The sequence below is a fragment of the Daucus carota genome, chromosome 1, assembly GCF_001625215.2.
Source record: "Daucus carota subsp. sativus chromosome 1, DH1 v3.0, whole genome shotgun sequence".
Lineage (NCBI taxonomy): Eukaryota > Viridiplantae > Streptophyta > Magnoliopsida > Apiales > Apiaceae > Daucus > Daucus carota.
In genome coordinates this window covers 8,710,649-8,729,315 of record NC_030381.2, presented here as the reverse complement: position 1 = coordinate 8,729,315, position 18,667 = coordinate 8,710,649, and the positions used below count along the sequence as shown (strand labels likewise).

General features: G+C 33.1%; 1 long non-coding RNA gene across 3 annotated transcripts; it reads right to left on the bottom strand.

Annotated features, from left to right (window-relative positions):
* Positions 1-16,306: 16,306 nt before the first annotated feature.
* LOC108198702 (uncharacterized) lies at positions 16,307-18,260 on the bottom strand. Of its 3 annotated transcripts, none has more exons than XR_010291286.1 (5): positions 18,044-18,260; positions 17,915-17,972; positions 17,714-17,840; positions 17,014-17,505; positions 16,307-16,739 (listed from the first exon to the last, which is right to left on the bottom strand). It is a non-coding gene; the product is annotated as an uncharacterized LOC108198702 (long non-coding RNA). The 3 variants fall into 3 exon arrangements; XR_010291283.1 differs by having other exon boundaries at positions 16,308-16,743; XR_010291284.1 differs by having other exon boundaries at positions 16,308-16,684.
* Between the last annotated feature and the right edge of the window lie 407 nt (positions 18,261-18,667).

Below are 18,667 nucleotides of genomic sequence, written 5' to 3'. Positions count from 1 at the left end.
AAGGCCATACTCTTGGATTCTGTTGATCCACCACCATATATAATCTTTCTCTGTTCAAGTTCCATCTCAAACGTCTTCAGTTTTCCAAACAGCTTTTCCAAAGTCATAGTCCTGAAGTCGCTTCTTTCCCGGATGGTCTCTGTCTTTACAACTAGATGGGGTGGCATCACAAATGAGAACTTTCTGTTTATCTCTTTCTGTGGATAAGTCTTTCCATGCAGGGTGAGTTCATTCAATAACAACATGAACCTCTCGTAGATTTGAGAAATGTTCTCTCCAGGTATTGCCTGAAATGCTTCATATCTGGCAATTAGCATATCGTATCTGTTTTCCCTGACTTCTTCAGATCCCTCCATCAATGCCTCAATAGTGTCCCACATCTGCTTTGAAGTTTTCAGACTTAGTATCAGATGTGTCATTGTCTTGGTCATTGATTCAACAATTATGAGTTGCAGATTATGATCCTGTGCAACATATTCCTTATCAGTGTCAGTGTATTCACTTTTCTCTTTGGGAACAGACTTCTGTGGAATACGAACACCATTTTCAACAGATTCAGGAATAATCTTCATAGGCACAAATGGACCATTTTCCAGAATCCCAATGAACATGGGATTAGCAACTCTGATGTACAGCAACATCTTCATCTTCCAGTTGTTGTAGTCATCCTTGTCAAATGGAGGTACTTTGATTCCTAACTTGTGTGTCGACATTGTTATCAGATAAAATTACGATTGTACGGACAGCTAGCTTTTCAGATTGGTTACGGATCTCAGATCTGTATATCGATCAGCTATGCTCTGATACCAATTGTTAGGTCCAATCAGACGTAGAAGGGGGGGGTTGAATACGTCGTACCAATTTCTTCGATTTAATTTAATTGCGGATAATCTTGTTTCAGTCCATGTTAAATCAATCGTAAATAAATAACTCCAGCAAGTCGGGGAATATTCTTATATTAGAAATAATCCTCGGGTGCTACAAATTCCAACACAAGTGTCGGCTGCAGAGACTACAATCACTCTATTACAAACTCTCGATAAATATGATCTTCTAATTTAACTCTCGAGAATGTGTATAGTGTGTGCACTTACAAAGTGTGTAGTTGTTTTCAAATGAAAACATCAACCTCTATTTATAGACTTTCCAACAACTAACCATGGTTAACGAGTTCGTCCTGGACGACTTGAGTTCGTCCTGGACGGATTCGTTTTATAAAAAATAAAACTAACTCCACAATATGGACCAAAGTTGCGCCTGTAGTGAAAGTCAAAGTTGGCGCCCCTCTTAGTCAAACATGGCGCTCATCAGTACACCTCTGTGACTTGAGATGGAATTTTTACTTGGCCACAGAGTTGATTTAGTGTCAAGCGCAAGTTTTGACTAAGTCAAACCTTGCGCTTTGACACGGTCAAAACTTGCGCCCTTCAAAGGAGATGGTGCCACAGTGTAATAGCAGAGTTAGACGAATTGTGAGCAATGAAGGTTTTACTGTATGTGGCGCAAGTGTTGACTTAAAGTCAAACCTTGCGCCTGTACAGTGGATGAGTGAAGTTTGTTACTTAGAATAAATCTAAGTAATGAGACAACCTTGCGCCACTCTTCAAAGTCCTTCCCTGTTATCTCTCATAAGACTGAGGGTTGACCGTGGAGATTTTACATAATATATATATGTATATGTATATTTATGATTTATTAATTGATTTGATAATCACTTAAATTAATTTCTTATTCAAGTAATAATCAATTAATATCACATAAATATAAATATATAAATATATATATTAACTTGAAATTCCTTTGTCACTTTTAGGAATAGTTCTTTTGACTTGGTCAAATATTCGTTGATCGAATCCACTGAATACTTTCGTACATCCTGACGTCCTGTGCACTGGTCTGGTTCACGAACGACTCGAACTGAAATAATTCTTTGAATCCTTTGCTTGATAACATACTTGATCAGTCATTCCGGGTTAGATGTTGCTTCGATAAATTTGATTATAAATAATCAAATTAAATATACTGGAATCTTCTGGTCTTTGATACTTGATCTTCAGGCAATCTTGATAGCAGAAAATGATTTGAACTTTATTCTTCACTGAGGCTTGAACATGTTAATGAACTTCTTTCAGTGGACGGATGCTCGTCTCAGATATCTTGATTGTCTTTGTCTGTTCGTATCGAATCTCCAACCTGTAGATTCCTGTATTATACTTACGTATTGTTTCCTGTCTTTTGTTGTGTTGAGTTATCGTAATTACATTTACATTACATTATGCTTTACATACTGCTTCTTCCAATTCTATTTCACAAGCAATTAACCATCTGTACAGAATCAATGTTATAAAAGTTGTATTATTAGAACTGGAGTTCAGTGTAGGGGGTCTGTAATTCTAATTGATATATGATAAATGTATGAGTTACTACTATGTCCAGGGGAAAGCATTGTGTAGTCTCAAATTAGTAGCTTGCAAAGATGTTAAGCTTTTCCATATTTTAATTATATTATTATTTTTGACATATTAATTATTAATTTATGAAAGACCTAACATTCGAGAATTTCTCGGATTCTTCGCGGTTTGAAAACCGAACCGCACCACTACAACAAACTAGGCCATTTACGACGGATAACTTACGACGGATCTGTTGGGCCCGTGAACTTACGACGGACATATAGTATCCGTCGTAATAAATTACGACGAAAAGCAGGTCCCTCGTAAGATTGATTATTTAAATATTTTTTCCTTAATTTTGAGAAGAAATTAAAAAATGCCCCTGCCTAGGCCGACGTCGTTTTGCTACAACTTACGACGGACGGAACATATCCGTCGTAACTTTCATTAATTTAAAATTTTAATTCAACAGTTGTAATTAATGCCATCCGCCATATTTGAATTGACCGTTGCAAGATAATATATTTAAATGAACTTACGACGGTCCTTTTGCTATCCATCGTAAGTTAGCGTCAATAATCACAAAGCAACATAATTTTTTTTTTATGATTTCACACAAAATATGATATAACAACAACGATTATCACTCTAATCAATGTAAGTATATGATGAATCTTTACTTATTCTTTAATATTTATATTTGTTTTATTTGTGTTGGTATGTGTTTTTGTTTATATGCATATTGAAATTGATATGGATATTATTCATGCATATATAGATGTCTTATGACCGAAGTTGGATCACTCGATGAATAATTCCCGGTGGTTATGGTTTTACGGATGAATATAATGAGGGGGTTAAATATTTTTTGGCATTTGCGAGAATCAATTCTACAAAACCTCATTATCCAAATCTTCTTATTAGATGTCCTTGCAATACATGTAGAAATCAATTACATCAACTAATTCCCGATGTCGAGCTTCACTTAATTGCAACCGGTTTTCTCGAGAGTTATACCACATGGCATTATCATGGCGAAGCTAGCGGGTCGAGAAATGAACAAATGAATGATCAAGAAGATGTGTATGATGAATATGAGATGTTGAGGGATGCTTTTGGGCCGGAAGCTTTGGAAGTAGAGAATAACATTTCCGAGGATCGAACAAGCAAGCAACTAAATTTCTAGACAATGTAAACAATGTTGGGGAGCCAATATATCTGGGCAATATAAAGTATACACAATTGAAGTTTATTTCGAGATTACTACATTGGAAGAGTTATAACCAATGTAGTGATAAAGCCTTTGATGAGTTGCTCCTTTTACTTGGGAATGTGTTTCTGGAGGGGAATAAGCTCCCTTCCAATTATTATGCTGTCAAGAAGATAGTTAAGAAGCTGAGTTTGGGATATGAAAAAAATACATGCATGTGAGAATGATTGTATGTTGTTTATGGTGAAGATGAGGATTTGGAAAATTGTAAGTATTGTTATCTGAGTTAATACAAAGCTGCAACACATGTTGGGAACAATACCATTCCGAGGAAGGTATTAAGATATTTTAAAATCACTCCTCGATTGCAACGTTTGTACATGTCTACCCGCACTGCTGAGCATATGAAATATCAGAAGTACAGAACTGTGGATGAAGGGGTTCTTAGTCATCCTGTAGATGGAAAAGAATGGAAAGAATTTGACAAGATGCATCCTGATTTTGTAGCAAATTTTCATAATGTCAGACTTGGTCTTGCAACTGATGGATTTCCCCCGTACAGTAATGCTACATCTACAGTATACTCAGTGTGGCCAGTTGTACTACTTGTGTATAACCTTCCACATACTATGTGTATGAAGGATCCATATATGTTCATGACACTGCTAGTACCTGGGCCAAATGATCCTGGAAAGAATCTAAATGTTTATCTTAGACCATTGATTGATGAGTTGATTGATTTATGGCAGGTTAGTGTACACACATTTGATGCTCCTTATCCATTATTTCTTCAACTAAAAATGTATATTACTTTTTATTTACTTTTAATTATAAATGCAGGTTGGCGTACGTACATTTGATGCTTCTACAAAGACTAATTTTATGATGCGAGCAGCTTTGTTGTGGACTATCAGTGACTTTTCAGGATTGGGAATGGTTAAAGCTAAGCAACTACCGCATAGTAGGAAATCCAGTTTTTATGGATTACATAACGGATTCTTAGAAAAGCGCAGAAAAAGAAAGAAAGGTATTGTCATTCGTGACATGTGTGCAAGTATAACTTTTCCGCAACCTGGGAAGCCACACAGCAAGGAAAGGGCACATGGATTTGGTGATTCACACAACTGGACACATGTCACTAGCTTCTTTGACCTGCTATATTGGGATTCTTTGCGTTTGTGGCATTGTATTGATGTCATGCATACAGAGAAAAATGTCTTTGATAACATTTTCCACACTATTCTTGATAGTGTCAAAACAAAGGATACTATAAGATCAAGAATGGATTTGCAGGCAGTGGGTATCATGCGCGAGTTATGGCTTAACGGTACACGTAAGCCAAAAGCTAAATACAACCTCACCCGAGATCAGTTGAAATAACTATGTAAATGGGTGCATGGGTTGAAACTCCCAGATGGTTGTTCGTCAAACTTGAAGAGATGTTGTAAGATATCTCAATTGAAATTTCGAGGCATGAAGTCACATGATTGTCACGTATTTATGCAGAAGTTGTTGCCTTCAGCTTTTCGTGAACTTCTTCCAGATGATGTGAACAAACTACTTTATGACTTGTCAAATTTTTTCAAAGACTTGTGCTCAACCACACTTCTTGCATCATATTTGAGGAAAATGGAAAAAAACATAGTTGGGATTGTTTGTACTATGGAGACTATATTCCCTCTGGATCTTTTTTATCCAATGGAGCATCTTCTTGTTCATTTAGTTGAGGAGTGTATACTCGGCGGCCCCGTCCCATCCCGATGGATGTATAATATTGAAAGACTACAACGCAGAATGAAGTAAAAGGTGGGGAACAAAGCACACGTTGAAGGATCCATTGCAGAAAAATACATATATGAGGAGCTCACATATTTTTGTTCTATGTACTTTGAGTCTGAAGTTGTCACAGTGCACAACATGTTAGGGAGGAATATGGTTGATGATCGTTCACGGGATCCAGAAAAACTATTAGCCTTCACATATACGGTAGAGCTTTTGGGAGCTTATAAAGGTTATCATTTAGATATGGATTCCTTGTGCGTTGCAGCACATTACATCCTCACTAATATGCATGAAGTGGCACCTTATATTACGTAAGAATTTGAGACTTTTTTTATTTATAACTACAATAATTAATTATCACTTTTAAGAATGTTTGAAGATGAGATTCGAAGTCCTGGTGCACCATTGTTGAGTGATATAGATATGGATAAATTGTTAAAGGATAATTTTGTCACGTGGTTGCAAAATAAGGTATTAAAGGTCTAATAGCTTATATGATCTTTTAATAATATTTCATATGTGTGTTTGACAAGACTTTTTCATTTCAGGTACCAAACAACTACGAACAATTACAACATTTATTACAAGGCCCGACTTCTTATGTGATATCTTATAAAAGATGCAAGGTTAATGGATACTCATTCAACCTAGGAAGATCAAGCTCGGGGGTACTTGTCAAAGGCGTTGTTACGGAGATAGTGAAAGTAATTACTATGGGACTTTGCAAGAGGTTCTAAAAGTAACATACTGTGGTGGAAATCAAGTGATTTTATTCAAATGTCACTGGTATGATCATATTAGGGGTGTAAAAAAAGACAAAAATGTAGTGCTCCTAATTGATCTTAACTCAAAATTGAAAGGAAATGATGTTTACATTCTAGCAAGTCAAGCCACTCAAGTGTACTATGCTCCTAGTGTGAAAAATCCGGATAGTAATATTCACACAATCATCACATGTAGACCTCAAGAATTGAGTGGCAAAACCAATATTGCTAACATGGAACCCCTTCAAGAAGACGTATAAAATACCATGCCGATAGACTTTTCATCAATGTCGTTATTTATCGACTTTTCTCAATACGAAATGGAAGGAGAACAAGGACAACAAAATGAAGGTGAAAGTGATGATGAAGAAGAAGAAGAAGAAGCGGAAAGTGAAGAAGGAGAAGATGATGAAGATGGTTATGATAGTATTGAAGTGGAAAGTGAATAAAAAATAAGTAAATATTTTTACATCTTAGTGAAGACCAATGTAACGTACTTTTGTCAAAAAGATCTTACTCTTATTATTTTTAGTGAAATTTAATGTGATGATCTTATCATTCTAAGCGAATTTAGAATTTAATCACATTAAAATAAAATTTTAGCTTATTTAAGATACTTGAAATTAAGTTTTTTGACAACTATGATTTTTTAGTGAATTTAAAGGTTTGTATATCTTAATGAAGCCCAATATGATGTGTTCGTATAAAAAGAAATGCGGGATATCGATATTGTTAAGCAGATCTCTAATTTAATATAATTTAAATGAATTTTCGTCTATTTTTAAGTAGATGAACTATGTTTTCTCAGAATTTTTTCATGTTTGTCAATTTGAAAGCATTTATATTTTCAGTCAGTCAAATATGATGTATTTGTGAGAAAAAATTGAAGCATTTTAGTACTAGAGGCAGATTTCTAATTTAATCGAATTAAAATTCATTTTTGGTCAATTTTTCAAAATTTGCATGATAAGCTTGTAATTGATTTTTATTTTTGCTCTAATGTTATCTAGTTTATGTTTAAATAAAGGTTATATCAATGTACAGGATGAGTTAGGATTTAAATATGGAGTTTGATTAAGGCAGTGTGTGTGGAAAGCGCTGCAGTCTGCAATATTTTTCTGGGTTACTTACGACGGACTTATGAGTTCAGTCGTAAGTTCTGGCTTAGATACGACAGACTTTTGATGTCGGTCGTAAGTTCTGAGTTATTTATGACGGATGTTCATCTTTAGTCGTAAATTCTGGTGTTCTTACGACGGACTTATGGTGTCCGTAGTAAGTTTATTCATATAAACTTTATTTTTAATGATGAAAGCTATTATTTAAGTTGTTAGGATTGTCCCTTTGTAATCAAATAAACTTTATTACATAAAACTTAAATTTAACAATAGCAAATACGAGTATCAAAATTAATTAACAACGATTAATCATGTAATTTCGGATTTAAACAAGTTATATCAACTATGGTATAAACGATTGTTTTGTATTTTGGACGATGAATTTAATAATATTGTTTTTAGACATTAACAACTTATTAGTAATAAAAAAATCATTACAACAGTATTAATATTTTGGTAGATGCACGTGTTCAAGTACATACTAATATTATATATCTGTGTGTTATAACTGTGTACATACAACATTAATATTATATGTGTTGTTTGATAGTTGTGTGATGTCTGTATGATAGCTGTGTACTTACAACATTAATATTATATTGATTTTCATATAACTGTGTGATATCCGTGTAACTAAATGAACTGTGGGTTTATTGCGTAAATACTGTTATGATTTGAGTAAAAAAAAAAGTTAAATTCGCTTAATGGGCAATGAGATATATGTAATCCCAATATAATAATTTTTAAAATTTAGTTAAATGTGAAATTTATAAATATTTAATATTTGTATGCATCTTTTCTTATGTTCTAAAAAATTAATATTTTTATATTTGTTATTAAAACTATAAAATAATTAAAAAAACTTAAAATATATAATATATTGAATAAATATAGTTGGTAGGTAATAGCATAAAATAATGCATAATTGCATTCTTATTATATATATATATATATATATATATATATATATATATATATATATATATATATAATTATTGATAAGTTAAATAACAATTAAATCTCGATATATAATATAAATGTAGAAATATTAATAAAATATTACTCAGCTTTCTGTGTATGCCTTGGCGGTAATAATTTGGGGAAAAAGTTGAAATTGACCGCCTTACAACACCCAAAACGACGCGGTGGGGGGATTTTTACTCAAAACCCTAACAGAGCTCGTCTTTTCATTTCATTCTTTCTTCCTTATCTCTCTCATCTCTCTCTAGCGGTTACTCTCTGAAGTACGGTTAAGCTGTGGGTCACATCTCTCTACTCTTAAGCTGTCGTCGCAATGATTCTTGAATGGGTCGCGCTGATTGCTAGGTATGAACCTCTTTTATTTTTACTTTCGATCACATGCATGTATATATATGATTGTCTATTAATCACCACTATTTCTGCTTGGTATCTGTATATTATGAATCAAAAACTGATGTTATTGTATATATATATGTTGTATCCTTGAGTGGGTAGCTATTTATGTGCATATTTACAGTGATATGATCGTGCATGAATGGGGAGAGAGGGAGAGATAGAGAGAGAAGGGGGAGAGAGAGAGATAGATATTACTGAATCTCTCTACAGATTTATGTGCATATTTAGGCCGAGTACACACATTTATGTGCCATTCTACAGATTATTATTGATTTTATATATCCTAGTTTATTTAATTCTTAGATTCATTTTACTGGTCTCAGTGTATGTATATATGTGTACGTCTTTTATGCTCTTGTATATAAATTTTAGGGATCTAATATCTTGTTGTTTTCATTTCAGTGTCATAGGAGTGATGGCCAGGAGAAGGGTTGTGAATGCAAAGGGGGGTTATCGTGGTGGGCGGGGAAATGTAGGTTTGGAAGGCAGGGGTGCTGGTAGTGGCCGAAGAACTGGTGGTCAGGGAGGCCCAGAATGTTTAAAGGGTCGGGGCACAAGTGGTACTAGACGAGGCCATGGTGGCCAGGGAGACATTGATGGGACTGGTGGTGGAGGGAGTGGAACTGGTGATGGGACTGATGTTCATACATAACTTCTGTCGTAACATAACTACCGACGGATGTTCCGTCGCAAGTTCAACTTTGTTCAAAAGGAAAACCAGGATCCACAACAGACATGCGACGGAAACTTCCGTCGTAAGTTAGTTAACCTACGACGGACAGTGCGTCGTAAGCTAAAATTTATCCACACAAGGATCTGGGGCCCACAACATACTTGCGACGGAAAATTCCGTCGTAAATTATGCAGCTTACGACGGTTTTAATACTTACGACGCATGTTGGGAATTGTGACGTATTTTGCAACTTTCGACTTGACAAAAACGACGGAAAAAGTCCGTCGTAAAGTAGGAACTTACGACAGACTTGGGCCTTAACTTCCATCGTAAAAACCCAGTTTTCTTGTAGTGCACCATATAAAACCGAAACTGCTTATTTTATAAACCGAACCGCACCAATGTTATCTGGTGCGATTTCGATTTTCAATTTTAGAAGCCGCATCTTGTGGTTCCGGTTGCGGTTTTAGGTACAAACCGCACCAAACCGCACCATGCACATAAATAATAATCACTCTTTTATATAGTAAAATCTACAACTTTTATTTTTCATAGTTGAGAAAATCTAGTTATCTTAACTATTAGTTGTCGATTGTTAATGATCAATTACGGTAATACAAGGTCCATGATGTTAGTAAGTGAGGAAAGTAAGCATGGGATGGGGGTAAGTTGTCACTAATTGTGCTAAGTTATGGTGGCAAGCGGCGATGAATATTAGTGATGGTAGTCGGTGGTGCCCAATTATAAAAAGTGTTGGTAATGTTCGGAGGTCTCTTATTGTAGTACAGGTAAAGTTGATTATATACGTTGAATTAAAAACAGATCAACAGTTAAGATCACTATACTCTCGATCTCCCATATAGAACCATTCTCTCTAGAACCCAACCATATGTGTGTGTGTGTGTGTGTGTATGTATTCTTGAGATATGCTATATATAAATTAGTGATATGTTATGTACAAATTAGTAATTTTTATAGTTAAAAATAGTGATATAATACTGACAAGAAACTCGTATATGACAAATAATCAAATAATGGCACCAATATCATATAATGTTACAATTAATTACATAATTCAGAAAATTCATATAATCAATAAAATTTCACAATTGTTTGAAAATTGATTTTCTTTGAAATTAAAAATATAATCATTTGCATATTTTGGAACATTTCTTAATAATTCAACAACATAAAATATCATGAGATAGATATTTTTATAATTCAGATAATGTGCGAACAATATAACAATTACCAACTAAAATTCTAAATTTAAAAGATAATTTTGAATTATCTCGAAATTCTGAATTCATGATTTTTAAATAAATATCAGCAATAATAATTATATGAAGCATTTCATAGATAATGAAGCATTTCATAGATAATGACATAATTGAACTCTCATAAAATTTCTCATATATAAAAGGAATGTAGTTTAGACTATTGAGATAGTCGATGAGCTTGGGAAAGGAAAAACTAATCAAGACTAGCTTTATGCCTGTGCTTCGCACACGGAGATTCTCTATGTTCCATTTAATTTTTTCAAATCATAACCGGTTGTCTATATTAATCAAACATGAAGATTCCTTGCTGACTCGATCACATATTAATATTGCCCATGCTTCGCACACAGTAATTTTGTTATGCTTTTTTATAAATTAATTTTATTATTATCTTATTTCAGTTAACGCGACCTTGTATTTTTCATTATATTTCGGTGTTTATCGTTTATTTATGTTAATGCCTAGTTTGAATATATAACTATGTATGATAATGTTATCAAATTTTAATTATAAAATAATGAATAACTTTTTAAATTGTGTGAGAAGAATTTTGTTTATATGATTCGTTATATATAACTTTTTCATCTTTTTAATATTTGGTGCTTTCTAAAAAAATTCAAAAATTATATCAATATTTATTGCATACTATATATATATATATATATATATATATATATATATATATATATATATATATATATATATATATAAATAATTATTAATATTGATAGGGTATATATTTATATATATTTTATATGATTTTATTCCTCATATTTATTGTATTTTGCATTTAATTGGATATTCATTTAATAGATTTTAATGTTTTATTGTAGGAAGCAAGAAGTTCCTAAACTTGTAGGGAATTGGAATAAAAAGCTTAATTTGGAGATTAAATTGAAGGAAATTCGGATTTATTGTATAATTAGTTTAGGTTAAAAACACCTTTGTCTTCTTCTTTAAGACTTCGGGATTGAAGAATCCATTGTATAACCCATCTTTATTTTCTTTTATTAATTTATTATGCTAGAGTAGATTTTATTCTAGAGTTGAGTTGAACCCTAGTTGTGGTTGATGCATGATTTTCGATGATCTCTAGTCGATTAGTTATTTGCTCTTGCTTATTGAGTTGTGCTAATTAACAATAACAGGTCAGACGTGATTATGTATATTGTTTGAACCGATATCTATCTACCATCGGAAGTTGGATATAGATGGTTGTGATTTATCCAATAAGGACATGAACTTCTCCATGGAAATAGGTAGAAGGAATTGTTTGGAAGTTAGGATGTTGTGTTTAATGTCTCTGAATTGCATGAGACCATGGAAATAGGCTTGATTGTAATTTAGAGAAGCCACTAATACTCGGAAGAGGTTATTGGTATTTTATAGGGCGCATCTTTCCTCTTGGGTGATTTATCTGATTAATTGGGGGAGAAAATCATAATTGCATTGATTCATGCGAGTGGGATACTTGATTCTAGATATTTTTAGTTAATTGTATTCTAGATTTTATTTGTATTAGTTTATTATCTCTCAATATTTTATTGTGTTACTTGTTAGTTGGATTGAATCGAGAATAACTAGTGTTTGATACGTTTGTCTCTGTGGGAACGACTCTGACTTACCCTACTACATAGTTAGGAGGTTTTGTTAGATATTTATTATTTGATAGGCACGCGACAGCCTTGTCAAATATACATAAATTCATATTTGATTTTAATCATTATCAAATAACTTTTTATATCTAAATATTATTTTCTAAAAGGCATACATGAAACCTCAAAAATATTGTATAATTCTCGTTGTTAAACTAATATAATAAATTTTATTTTCGGGTGAAATTAAAAACCTTTATGAATGTTAAAATTTTTAAACTTTTTTTGAATAAATTATGTAGTAAATTATGACCTCCAAACTTTACAAAATTAAAATTGACTTTATTTACATTTTATTACCATTGTTAATTGAAAAATCCATTTGTCATGAGAAATTCAATTTCTTTTTCGTTAAAATTGCTTTATTTTAAAATCTTGAAATAGATTTATAACTTATATTTTAAATTTTACTTTTTTGTATAGAAATTTTAAATATTAAATTTTATTCAGAATTTTTTTAAAATGATTTGTTAAACTATATTTTATAAGAGTATTGAAACACTTGTCAATCCCTATTTGCTTAAAAATTCTAAGTTGACGATTCAAAATTACTTTCTGTGAAGTACTCAAAATTTAAAAATCTGAATTTGACAATTCAAATAACTTGACTATTAGATTATACTATCACATTAGCAGCTTAATATTAATTGGCACCTTAACATGCATAAACATATGATTCTACTACAGTCAACACAGCTTTGATTTAATTTAGCAAAAAAAAGAAACACTCTGTTTATTCATTGTTTTGCTTGCCTTTTGTGATTTGTCCATAACAAAATAAAAGTAAAATGAAATCATACATTATAATCATATAATGAATTTTCAAAATCTTCTACCTTCCTTTTCCTTGAGCACCATGGTTCACCCCAACAATGTCTTCATTCCCATGCCTGCATCATCCAAGTCATCCGTGTTTGCTTAGATTTCTACATGTTCACATAGATTTGAGTAGAGAAAGCCCAAATCCAAGTCCAAGCATGATCTCGATCATCTTAGAGTTCTACCAATATAAGAAACTATAAGCAAATCTTTGGCACTAAAGAATAACACGTTTCCTGAAATCCAACTTAAGTAATAGAGCAGAAATCATGGCCAATAATCTTGAGAGCTGAGACTTATTTTAGTTTCCAACCTTCATCTATAAACTTTTCTAACAGCGTATACAGTATGTAGAAACATGTGACAGCAAGATGACAATGACATTTAAAGAACTATCAGCACCTTAAGTGTTGAAACTGGCCTCATTGAAAATGCAATTCAAGAAGTACTTTTTAGGCTTAACGACCTTTTAGCCCTTAAAGTTTGGGTGGAAGTTCCGATGCGGCCTCGAAGTTTAAAAATGTACCTTTCGACCCTCAAAGTATCTTTGTCGTACCTTTTAGCCCTTATGACGTATACCGGTATATAACGGGGTGGACAAAATTGACATTTCACACGTGAGGGTTAAAAGGGACATTAAACATTAAGGGTTAAAAGAAACATTTAATGTATTTTAATGTATTCTTTAGGAGTTAAAAGGAACGAGATGTATACTTTAAGGGTTAAAAGGTACGCCCAAACTTTACCCCGAATATGAATTGTCAACTTTATCCCCCGATTTATACCGGTATTTTTAAAAAGGGCTAAAACGTACGACAAAGATACTTTGAGGGTCGAAAGGTACGTTTTTAAACTTCGAGGCTGCATTGGAACTTCCACCCATACTTCGAGGGTTAAAAGGTCATTAAGCCTACTTTTTATGCATAGCTAAATCATAAACCGTGGATATTGTCAAGATTTCATGGCCGCTGGTTTACTTCCCTGATGTCTGCCTGGCTACTCTGCAAGATCAGCATGCCTGTTGAATAAAAAGATGATAATATTTTAGGAAAACTAATAAAAGCAAATAAAGATGCCTCCTTGTCCAGACTGGCAAAAACATGTCTCCGAATTCAAATCTTTTAAGGCATCATGGCAAAGTTACATATCCTGGAATTCAAATCTTTGAAGCCACTAACCAAATGAGTTTCAAGATGGAAGTTATTTTCGACTTCCTATTATATCTCAAATTCTACTTGCTGCTCATACCCCTCATAACTAATATTTACTTAATTGGCTAAAACTTGTGACATGACCGCAATTTTTTTTCCATTTAAATCTTAACAAAAACTAACTTGCCTTGGCCAACAGCTTTAATTTCATGTCCTGACACTACTCATCTACTAACAACTTAATAAATGGTTGGTGAGAATCTGAACACCCATTAAATTATACTCCCTCCATCCCATTTTAAGTGTCCACTTTGCAAATTTCACACATCTTAAGAAACAATTAATGTAATGCTTTTATTATTATCTTCACACACCTATTCACCTTGGTTTTTATAAATATTAATTACGTATAGCACCACTCCTAGTGTGTATTTGACCTTTCTTCATATTGGAATTAGCTGGTTGTATTTAATACTATATTGAAACTAGTGAAAAATTGCATGGGTTAAAGAGTATGACACATATTTTGGGAATTTTTTTTTTGGCAAAGTGGACACTTAAAATGGGATGGAGGGAGTATATTTTTATATAAGAATGTACAAACTTTATTGTATTCCGACCCGCTCTGAAACCTAAATACATAACCTACAAAGAAAATATTTATGTACTTGAAAGAGGACTCGATTGGTATGATAGGAAGAATGAGTATATGCATATGTAGAAGAAGAGCTAAGTTATATTGGTGTTTTAATGCCCGAGGAACCTGTAAAACACACAATGCACGTCCAAGAAACAATAATATGGCAAGTACATTACCTGCCTATACAGAGGATGTCAAAACAGTACTGATGGCTGATAGGGTATATATTTACATATATTCTAGATGATTTTATTCTCATATTTAATTGTATTTTGCATTTAATTGGATATTTATTTAATAGATTTTAATGTTTTATTGTAGGATGCAAGGAGTTCCTAAAGTTGGAAGGAACTGGAATAAAGAGCTTAATTTGGAGATTAATTTGAAGAAAATTCGGATTTATTGGATTGCTTGCACATGACTCACTGTTGGGACATATTTTGAGTTCTAGAAGTCAGAATTGGGTGATCTTACAGCCGACGCAAAGCTTAGAGAATTTTCTTTAATTCAGAGGTGGTCCAATATCCAAAATCCAACAGAATCAGCCCAGAAAAAGGACAGAATAATCTGCTGCGAATTTTCATTGGAAAAAAACCAATTCCGTTTGGGAAACTGTTTTGTATTTCCTTGTAAGCATTAAAATCATATATATATTAGGAGAATAGACATTAGAGGGTATTGTATAATTAGTTTTAGGTTAAAAACACTTTTGTTTCTTCTTCTTCAAGACTTCGGGATTGAAGAATCCATTGTATAATCCATCTTTATTTTCTTTTATATATCTATTATGCTAGAGTAGATTTTATTCTAGAATTGAGTTGAACCCTAGTTGTGGTTGATGCATGATTTTCGATGATCTCTAGTCGATTAGTTATTTGCTCTTGCTTATTGAGTTGTGCTAATTAACAATAACAGGTCAGACGTGATTTTGTGTATTGTTTGAACCGATATCTATCTACCATCGGAAGTTGGATTTTAGATGGTTGTGATTTATCCAATAAGGACATGAACTTCTCCATGGAAATAGGTAGAAGGAATTGTTTGGAAGTTAGGATGCTGTGTTTAATGTCTCTAAACTGCATGATACCATGGAAATAGGCTTGATTGTATTTTGGAGAAGCCAATAATACTCGGAAGAGGTTATTGGTATTTTATAGGGCGCATCTTTCCTCTTGGGTAATTTATCAGATTGATTGGGGGAGAAAATCATAATTGCATTAATTCATGCTAGTGGGGATACTTGATTCTAGATCTTTTTAGTTAATTGTTTTCTAGATTTTATTTGTATTAGTTTATTATCTCTCAATATTTTATTGTGTTACTTGTTAGTTGGATTGAATCGAGAATAACTAGTGTTTGATACGTTTGTCTCTGTGGGAACGACTCTGACTTACCCTACTACATAGTTAGGAGGTTTTGTTAGATATTTATTATTTGATAGGCACGCGACAGCCTTGTCAATGGCAAGTACATTACATGTCTATACAGAGAATTTCATAACAAAGCTGATCAACATTATAACTTGCATGACATACTAATGAGACACATTATAATTTGTCAAGAGATAGAAAGCTTGACCGTAAAACCTGTCATTCGAATGTCGGGATTCGAATGCACTAAGATAAAATTTGAGTAACTTGCATCAACTCTTGACATGTATGTTGTAGCTGTAGCACTTCCGGTAATGGAAGGACATGGACAACCATGGCCCAAAAATTCAGAATTTAATAATGTAAGGATGATCAAGCAGAAATACACACTCACCTTGTGTGAATATCAGACAGCAAGCCATGTATTCCCAATCACTACAACTCACAGCAACCTGAAACATCTCCCCAGTTCAATCATATCTTGCTTTCTTAGTCTTGGGATAATAACTGTCTACAAATAAAGACATTCCTCTAAACATTAATACAGGACTTTCTCTACACATCCAGCAACTCCCATTTAAATAAACAACTTTTTAACAACTCATAGAACAGGCAATTGAACCATTCATTATGGACAACAAATGACAATATCAATTTCATTAATTTGCCTCATATTAGAATGATAGAAAGTTGAACAATAAGAATGCTAATAAGTTGAGCATAAAGATAAAAACAAATGAACATAAAGAGAAGAGAAAGATGTGAATTAAAAGCTCCATACCTGAAATATTGTAGAATGATTTGCAAAGCCAGAGAGATCATGTTTCTTCTCCTTCCATCTTTTTCTTTCTCTCATTAAGGTCCAAGCACTGTCCTCTTCCATCCAGATCTTGTGACCAAACAGTAAGCAGCTATCCATAGTTTAATTGACCTGTTGCATCCATTAACACCAGATGATATCTGTAAATGAACAAACAGTAAGCCAGAATGCCACATTATACTGTATCCTAGAAAACCTCAGGAAAGCAAAACATAGAATATCTCATTGAAACATCAATCGCACGGTTGACCATTGGTGCAAATCCATGTTAAATACTGTGAAAAACCCAAGAAAGCTCAGTGATATAAATACTTAAGACCGTGAATAATCAAGTGAAGAAAAAATTTTGAGAAACAAACATGTATACCTGCTAATAAATCTGATCGAGCACATTTGTTCGAAGATATTTTGAATGCGGAAGTAAATTTCTTCATTGGTGCATTTTATCAAACACTAAGATGGAATAGTGCATATCAAATCATAAACGGAAGAAAATTTAGCAATCAACATTCATAATAATAATAATAATAATAATAATAATAATAATAATAATAATAATAATAATAATAATAATAATAATAATAATAATAATAATAATAATAATATTACATAAAGGAGGAGATTGAAGCAAGTTGAAAATTGATAATACAATTATACATACCTGTGGGTTTGTATTTTAATAATTAGAAGATTTATATACAACTATCTTCTATGCGAGGGAGGATGCCAAACACTTCCAGTTTGTTTTGAATTAGGCGAGAAAAGTCCCAGAGGAACCCGCTTACATCCTGCGAGAGGAAAGATATCAGACAAAAACACGTCCCATAATTACTGTAACGAAGATCGCATATAGTAGGCATACCATTACTGACGGAAGGAGGAGACACAGGACCGTTCAGAGTGCGTTCACACTTCACTGCCTGCAAAATATGACTATCAGTTCGTGGAGGAAGAAGACATAAGCGTGAACCGTGGAAGGCAGATAACCTACCGGGCATGTCGACGAAGAAGCCAGAAGGGACCTGTGTTTGATCAAGGACGCCACCGGAATGTGTTGCAACCGAGTATAGGATTGAAATGTGTCAAAATCAGGCCTCCACGAATCAAGGCATTTGAATTTCAAACTGATGGTAAGATAATATTCCTGTGAGTGGAGGGAGGCAGTTGAGACAAATCAGTTCAAACCTGTATGGCCATGGATAATCCAATTTAAGCGCTAAAAACAACTGATCCAAGAATAAGTAAAATGTCTAAATTGTACATGTAGGCTAATAGTAAGTAAAAATTAAGAAGGGCAAGATTATTCATTTTGAAGAGGAAGAAGATAACCTAATGCTAGCACAATTTTAGAATATATTGATTCTTTATGCTAAGGAGGAGAGACTAGCCTTATTCCTGAGGATGAGCCGTCGTTTCTATGTTGTAAGTGCATGATATGTTCTTTGCAATATTTTGATAGAATATTTTGGCATCATTAAATCAAGTAATTTATGCTTTATATTACAAACTATAAATTGAGGGAGATTTCTAGAAATAATGATTCATGATTTTACGAGTGATGTCATCAATATTAATAGGGAAAATTACACTTTTTTTTATAGATCCCTCAATTATA